Source organism: Amblyraja radiata, chromosome 21 (assembly GCF_010909765.2).
Source record: "Amblyraja radiata isolate CabotCenter1 chromosome 21, sAmbRad1.1.pri, whole genome shotgun sequence".
In the NCBI taxonomy this organism is placed as follows: domain Eukaryota; kingdom Metazoa; phylum Chordata; class Chondrichthyes; order Rajiformes; family Rajidae; genus Amblyraja; species Amblyraja radiata.
This window is the reverse complement of record NC_045976.1, coordinates 8,109,833-8,117,606: the sequence shown is the minus strand read 5'-3', so window position 1 is coordinate 8,117,606 and position 7,774 is coordinate 8,109,833. Positions and strand designations below refer to the sequence as shown.

Genomic DNA, 7,774 nt, shown 5'->3' with positions numbered 1-7,774 from the left:
GATGAATGCTCTTTCCTTCACCCCACCCGTTCACACTAGTTCTATGTTATCCCACTTTCTCATCCACTCCATGCACACAGGGGCAGTTTACAGAAGGGCCAATTAAGCCACAAGTCCGCACGTCTTTGGGATGTGGGAGGAAACTGGAGCACCCGGAGGAAACCCACGCTGTCACAGGGAGAACGTGCAAACTCCACACGCACACGCACACACTCACACACACACAGCAGCTGAGTTTAGAATTCCACCCAGATCTCTGGTACTATGATACATCAGCTGTGCGACTGTGCTGATGAACATACAAACCGAGTTCACACCGACCATTAATCACCCGTTGGCACAGATATAATGTTATCCCACTTTCTCATCCACTCCCTACACACCAGAGGCAATTTACAGAGGGCCAATTAACCTACAAACCCGCACGTCTTTGGGATGCGGGGGAAACCGGAGCACCCACATCCAAAAACCCACATGGCCACAGGGAGAACGTGCAAACTCCACGCGCGCGCACACGCACCCACACTACAAACACGTGCACGCACGCACGCCAACCCACCACACCCCCCACCCCCACAGGTCAGGATGGAACCCGGGTCACTGGCCCTGTGAGGCAGCAGCTCTACCCGCTGCACCGTCCTTGCTATGTGTGAAGGCTGGTGAGCACCGCTTCCGCAGGAGAGGAGCAAAACTAGAGGCGATCAAGGAACCAAACAAAGTTTGCAAGAAATGCCCTTCTCGTGGAGAATAGCGTGAATGTGGAGCTAGCTGAACAGTGAATATAATTTGCGGTGTGATCCTATGCCGACCACATGAGTCTCCTGCAGTTTGTTCCAAATAAATAGAGATTTATCATGGACTGTCACCACATGCACCTCAAGGCAACAGGGAAAGTGGTTTAACTTAATTGTAGTATTATTCAAGCCGGCACGGTGGCGCAGTGGTAGAGTTTCTGCCTTACAGCACTTGCAGCACCGGAGACCCGGTTTCGATCCCGACTATGGGTGCTGTCTGTACGGAGTCTGTACGTTCTCCCCGTGACCTGCGTGTGCTTTCTCCGAGATCTTCAGTTCCCTCCCACACTCCAAAGACGTGCCGGTATGTAAGTAAATTGGCTTGGTAAATGTAAAAATTGTCCATAGTGTATGTAGGGTAGTGTTAGTGTGCGGGGATTGCTGGTCGGCACTGACCAGGTGGGCCGAAGGGCCTGTTTCCGCGCTCGCTCTCTCTAAACATAACTAAACTAAACTAAATTCCTCCACTCTAGAATATTTGGAGTACTGTGCTTGCCACAGCTATTCAGTGTTGTATTATGCTCAAAATACTACAAGGAACGAGAAGTCTTGTGGCTTTTGAGAGCGGTGATGTTATTGTTTCTACCAGGAGAGGGAGACATGCTCCAAGTTAGTGAACTGAGTGTGTGTTGTGGATCATAATGATAATGTGTCAGAAGGAACTGTAGATGCTGGTTCATACCGATAGATGGACACAAAATGCTGGAGTAACTCAGCAGGCCAGGCAACCCAGCGGTATGAATATTGACTTCTCTAATTTTAAGTAACCCTTGCATTCCCCCTGTCTCTCTTTCTCTCTCTCTCTCTCTCTCTGTCTGTCCATCCCCCACCCTGGAAACAGGCCCTTCAGCCCACTGAGTCCACGCCGCCAATCGATCACCCATTCACACTAATTCAATGCATTCCCACTTTCTCATCCACTCCCTATACACTAGGGGTAATTTGCAGAGGGCACGGACTTACAATTTACAATTTTCATTGTCGTCCTGCTAGTTTCACTGTTCGTATCCCACCGTTCTCCACTGCCAACAATGGACCATTGTGGGCTCCACCTTTCGTTTGGCCATCGGTGCTGGCTCTGATCGGTTCTGTACCTTTTCACACCTCTAGTTTCCCTCCCCCCTGACTCTCAGTCTGAAGAAGGGTCCCGACCCGAAACATCGCCTATTCCTTTTCTCCAGAGACGTTGCCCGTTCCAGAGTTGCTCCAGCACTTTGTGCCTATCTTCATAATACTAATGTGGTGGGAGTGATTCCTGTGCATCAAGGAAGAGGAGCAGGGATGACCTTGTGTCCCAGACAGCATTTATCTCTCGGTCCACAATGTTCCCCGAGTTAACTCCTTTGGGTGGGTTATCTGGCCTTTGGTCTATATTAATTTATGGCCAGGTTAAGACAGTATATTTTAAACAAGAGTGCTGGACTACTTTGTCTATCTTTTACGTCAGCACTTCCTTTCAACACATTCTTAATATTTTTTCAACATCTTTAGACTCGATTCATAGAAAATGGCGCAGTTCTCTTTAGTTTGGGGATACAGGGCGGGAACAGGCCCTTCGGCCCACCTAGTCCGTGCCGCCCAGCGATCCCCATGCTCTAGCACTGTGCTACACGCACTAGGGACAATTTACGATTATACCTAGCCAATTAGCCTACAAATCTGTACGTCTTTAGAGTGTGGAGAAAACCCACGCAGTGTATTGTCACGTGTACCGAGGTACAGTGAAAAGCTTTTATTGTGTGCTAACCAGTCAGTGGAAAGACAATGCAAGATTACAATCGAGCCATTTACAGAGTTTCTGTAGGAGTGGAGGTTTAAGAGTGTGGAGCGATTGTAATATGTGACTGTAGATCTGCTTCTGTGGCTAACACGTAAATAGTCGCCTGGGTTGGGCGCCATCTTGGAGCAGGATAATTCAACGCTCGTCTTATATTGGAGTGATGTTGTGGAAACGGGCCATGGAAGAAGGCTCAGTAGTCAGCATTTTCAAAAACTACCCGGCCCTTTTCTATCTCTTGCAGGGAAAGTGTGCGTTTCTAAGATCGTGGACTACCTGAGATGCACCACAAGTCGCACTACAGATGACAGCGGTCTTGAAGAGCTGTGTAACATGCTGGACCCGGACAACAATGACATCTCCATTGATTTGGCCACCTATCGTGCCGTGATGAAGGAGTGGATAGAAGACTGCAGAAGGAAAAGGTACGGCTTATCAGAAATATCGCACTGTGTACCTGCTGCTCTGAAAAGCTGACCGCTGCAGATGCTGGACATTTAGGGTGGCACAGTGGCACAGTGGTAGAGTTGCTGCCTCACAGCACCAGAGACCTGGATTTGATCCTGACTACAGCTGCTTGTCCATACGGAGTTTGTACGTTCTTACTGTGACCGTGTGGGTTTTCCTCGGGTGCTCCGGTTTCCTCCCACACTCCAAAGACGTACAGGTTTGTAGGTTAATTGGCTTCGGTAAAAATTGTAAATTGCCCCTGGTGCGTAGGATAATGTTAGTGTACGGGGTGAAAACTAGACGGCGCGGCCACGGTGGACTGAAGGGCCTGTTTCCACATTGTATCTCTGTAAAGTAAAGTTGCATTACTTACTTTGCAGGAAATCTATGAAAATAAAAATAATTTAAAGTATATTTTGGATATTTCATAACCCAATTGAAAAAATGTGATTAAACCTTGTCTACATGCAAGAGGTCGTGATGCAGTAAAACAAGTGCTGATGGGAGCGAGTTTCACTGGATTACTTTTCTAATCAATATTTTTCTCCAATGGAAGCTGTAGCATCCATGAAGAGATGGAAGTTGTAAGCATTACTGAAGACCACGACAGCCTTGGATCAGGTAACACTCCTGTGGTCTACAACCCCCCCTCTCATTCCCATTTCCTGTTGATCCAAAGATAGACACAAAAAACTGGAGTAACCCAGTGGGACAGGCAGCATCTCTGGAGAGAGACTGGCTGACGAAGGGTCTCGAACAAGAAACGTCACCTATTCCTTCTCTCCAGAGATGCTGCCTGTCCCACTGAGGTACTCCAGCATTTTGTGTCTATCTTCGGTGTAACGCAGCATCTGCAGTTCCTTCCTACACCCTGTTAAGGCCCTGTCCCACGGTACAAGTTCATTCCAAGAGATCTCCCGAGTTTTAAAAAAATCAAACTCGTGGTAAGCACGGAGAATGAACGTAGCGGGTACGTCGGAGCTTGGGGACGTCTCTTAGCGGCTCGTAACGCTAACGGCAGGTAAGCTCGGCAAGACTCGTGAAGAATTTTCAACATGTTGAAAAATGTCCACGAGAGCCCCGAGTACCGACGAGCGGCCATTACTCTTTGAATGAACTCGTACCGTGGGACAGGGCTTTTAGTCTTAGGTCAATTTCAAGGCGGTTTTGTTTTCACTGAGAAAATACTGTTGTTACTTTTCTTCAGGAACAAAACTTTTAGATGCCATTGACGGAACGGTGGGGAGCTTGGAAGCCATTGGAGGGGAAATTTCAAGAGGAGACCTGTAAGAAAACATTTGTTTTTAAGTTTGTAGTTTATTATTGTTTAGATTTTGTCCAGGTACACAGTGCGGAAACGGGCCCGAGCACACACCGGAGACAATTTATAGAAGCCAATTAACCTACAAACCTGTACATCTTTGGAGAGTGGGAGGAAACTGGAGCACCCGGGGAAAACCCATGCGGTCTTGAGGAGAACGTACAAGCTCTGAACATACAGCACCTGTAGTCAGGATCAAAACCCAGGTCACTGGGTATCATTAGTTAATAGTATTAGTACTATTACTATTAATAATAACAATTAATAATATTCATAGAAATTAAGCGATAGTCAGTATTACTTCATTGTCACATGTACGTAGATGCAGTGAATGTTTTACTTTTCCATACAATCCAGAAAAATTGTACTATATATTATCGCAATCATACTTAAATATAAGAGTGCAATGACTTATAATAGACTCTTTCTAAGGCAGTACACAGAGTCAACATATATCTGGCGCCATCTCATAACTCAAGTATCAAGTTCTTAAAAATATTGAGTCTTACTTTGGACTTGAAGGCCCGTTGTCCTGGCAACAGCACTGGGTCAGAGCTGCAGCAGTCGGCCTGGCCTGCCGATGCTGTTGGTGACTAATTGCCTGCAGTGTGTAAACAACTGGTGGAATTTGGGGTTAGCAGTGGGTTAGACAATAGACAATAGACAATAGACAATAGGTGCAGGAGTAGGCCATTCTGCCCTTTCGAGCCAACACCGCCATTCAATGTGATCATGGCTGATCATTCCCAATCAGTACCCCGTTCCTGCCTTCCCCCCATATCCCCTGACTCCGCTATTTTTAAGAGCCCTATCTAGCTCTCTCTTGAAAGCATCCAGAGAACCTTCCTCCACCGCCCTCTGAGGCAGAGAATTCCACAGACTCACCACTCTTGTGAGAAAAAGTGTTTCCTCGCCTCCGTTCTAAATGGCTTACTCCTTATTCTTAAACTGTGGCCCCTGGTTCTGGACTCCCCCAACATCGGGAACATGTTTCCTGCCTCTAGCGTGTCCAAGCCCTTAACAATCTTATATGTTTCAATGAGATATCCTCTCATCCTTCTAAACTCCAGAGTGTACAAGCCCAGCTGCTCCATTCTCTCAACATATGACAGTCCCGCCATCCCGGGAATTAACCTTGTAAACCTACGCTGTACTCCCTCAATAGCAAGACTGTCCTTCCTCAAATTAGGGGACCAAAACTGCACACAATACTCCAGGTGGGGTCTCACTAGGGCTCTGTACAACTGCAGAAGGACCTCTTTGCTCCTATATTCGAATCCTCTTGTTATAAAGGCCAACATGCCATTCGATTTCATCACTGCCTGCTGTACCTGCATGCTTACTTTCATAGACTGATGTACAAGGACCCCCAGATCCCGTTGTACTTCCCCTTTTCCCAACTTGACGCCATTTAGATAGTAATCTGCCTTCCTGGTTTTGCTAGAAATGTGAGGAGGACAAAGGCAGCAACTCTGCCACCATGCCCGCCCCTCGTCCTCCTTGCTTTGGTTGAGCTTGGAGAGTGCCTGTCACATTTGGCTGCAATACTAGGTCTTTCTTGCACCTCGTATGCACCACCTCAGGAAGGAAGTGTACAGGACAAGCGGGATTTTGTTGAAGGTGTATTCATTCCATCAGCGTAAGCCCCTGTCCCACGATGCGAGTTTACCCAAGAGCTCTCCCGAGTTTAAAAAAAATTAAATAATCAAACTCGTGGAACTTCATCACAAGTATTTTTTTACTCTTGGAAATTTTTCACACTGTTGAAAAAGCTTCACGAGTTTCCGCGTTTACTGAGTACCTGCCGTTAGCGTTACGAGCCGCTACGAGACACCCACAAGCTCTGACGTACCTGCTACGTACATTCTACGTACTTACCACGAGTTTGATTTTTTTTTAAACTCGGGAGAGCTCTTGGGTGAACTCGCATCGTGGGACAGGGCCTTAAGATAACTGCTTTGTCATTGAGCCGTAATGTGCAGATGAAGCTCATGCCCATGCACGTTAGGAAGCTGAGATCTGAGTCATCATCCATTCGTCCACCAAAGTATTTCGGGTTTTTTTATTATCATGTATGCTGAGGTGAAGTGAGAAGCATTGTTTTTACATGCTATCCAGCCAGATCATTTAGTACTATACATAGATACTACCAAGTCAAACTCAAGTACAACAGGTAGAGCAAAGGGGAAGCTACGGAGTGCTGAATATAGTTCTCTGCTTTGTAACGCTTCAGTTCCATCGACAAAGTCCAATGTCCGCAATGTGGTAGAGGTGAATCGGACAGTGCCCTAGCTTATGGAAGGACTGTTCAGGAGCCTTAAGGCCCTGTCCCACTGTACGAGCTAATTCAAGAGCTCTCCCGAGTTTAAAAAAAAAAAATCAAACTTGTGGTAAGTACGTAGAATGTACGTAGCTGGTACGTCGGAGCTCGGGACGTCTCTTAGCGGCTCGTAACGCTAACGGCAGGTACTCGGGAAACGCGGTAAGCTCGGGAACACTCGTGAAGATTTTTCAACATGTTGACAAATGTCCACGAGAGCCCCGAGTACCTACCAGCGGCTATTACCGTAATTCTCCGAGTTCGAATCAGGGAAAACTCGGGAGAACTCTTGAATTAGCTCGTACAGTGGGACAGCTCCATAATAACAGTGGTGCAGTGGTAGAGTTTCTGCCTTGCAGTGCCAGAGACCCGGGTTCGATCCTGATTACGGGTGCTCTCTGTATGGCAACTCTACCGCTACGCCACTGTGCCACCATATTCAATAGACAATAGGTGCAGGAGTAGGCCATTCACTGTGATCATGGTTGATCATCCACAATCAGTACCCTGTTCCTGCCTTCCCCCCATATCCCTTGACTCCGCTATCTTTAAGAGCTCTATCTAACTCTCTCTTGAAAGCATCCAGAGATCCGGCCTCCACTGACCTCTGAGGCAGAGAATTCCACAGATTCTGCCCATCTTTCTTCTAGCTGTCTTGCTCTTCCCTCCCCCACCCCTGCAATCATTCTGAAGAAGGATCCCCACCCAAAATGTCACCTATCCATGTTCTCCAGAGATGCCGCCTTGACCTGCTGGGTTACTCCAGCACTTTGTGTGGTGATTCAGAGTCTGTGGTCTGTTCACGGGGCCCAACATGTAGGGTGAAAGTAGGGGATGAAATGGGTGGCTTCATCACACTGCTTCCAGCATCTCGACACCCACAGATGAGCAAGGCCTAATCCTTCATCAAGATGGATAGTGAACAGCGGGTCATTTCTTCACCCTCCCTACACTGCCCAGCAAGTGCAAAGATTGTGACTTTTTGAATTTAGTTTAGTTTAGAGATCCAGGCCCTTCAGCTGACCAAGTCCGCGCCGACCAGCGATCACCGCGTACACCAGCACTATCCGACAAGTTAAGGAAAATTTACAATCATTACTGAAGCCAATTAA

At 47.2% G+C, this 7,774-nt stretch overlaps 1 long non-coding RNA gene across 1 annotated transcript; it reads left to right on the top strand.

Annotated features, from left to right (window-relative positions):
- The first annotated feature begins 2,885 nt into the window (after window positions 1-2,885).
- Window positions 2,886-4,278, top strand: LOC116984928. Its single transcript, XR_004415172.1, has 3 exons — window positions 2,886-2,996; window positions 3,578-3,642; window positions 4,229-4,278. It is a non-coding gene; the product is annotated as an uncharacterized LOC116984928 (long non-coding RNA).
- The last annotated feature ends 3,496 nt before the right edge of the window (window positions 4,279-7,774 follow it).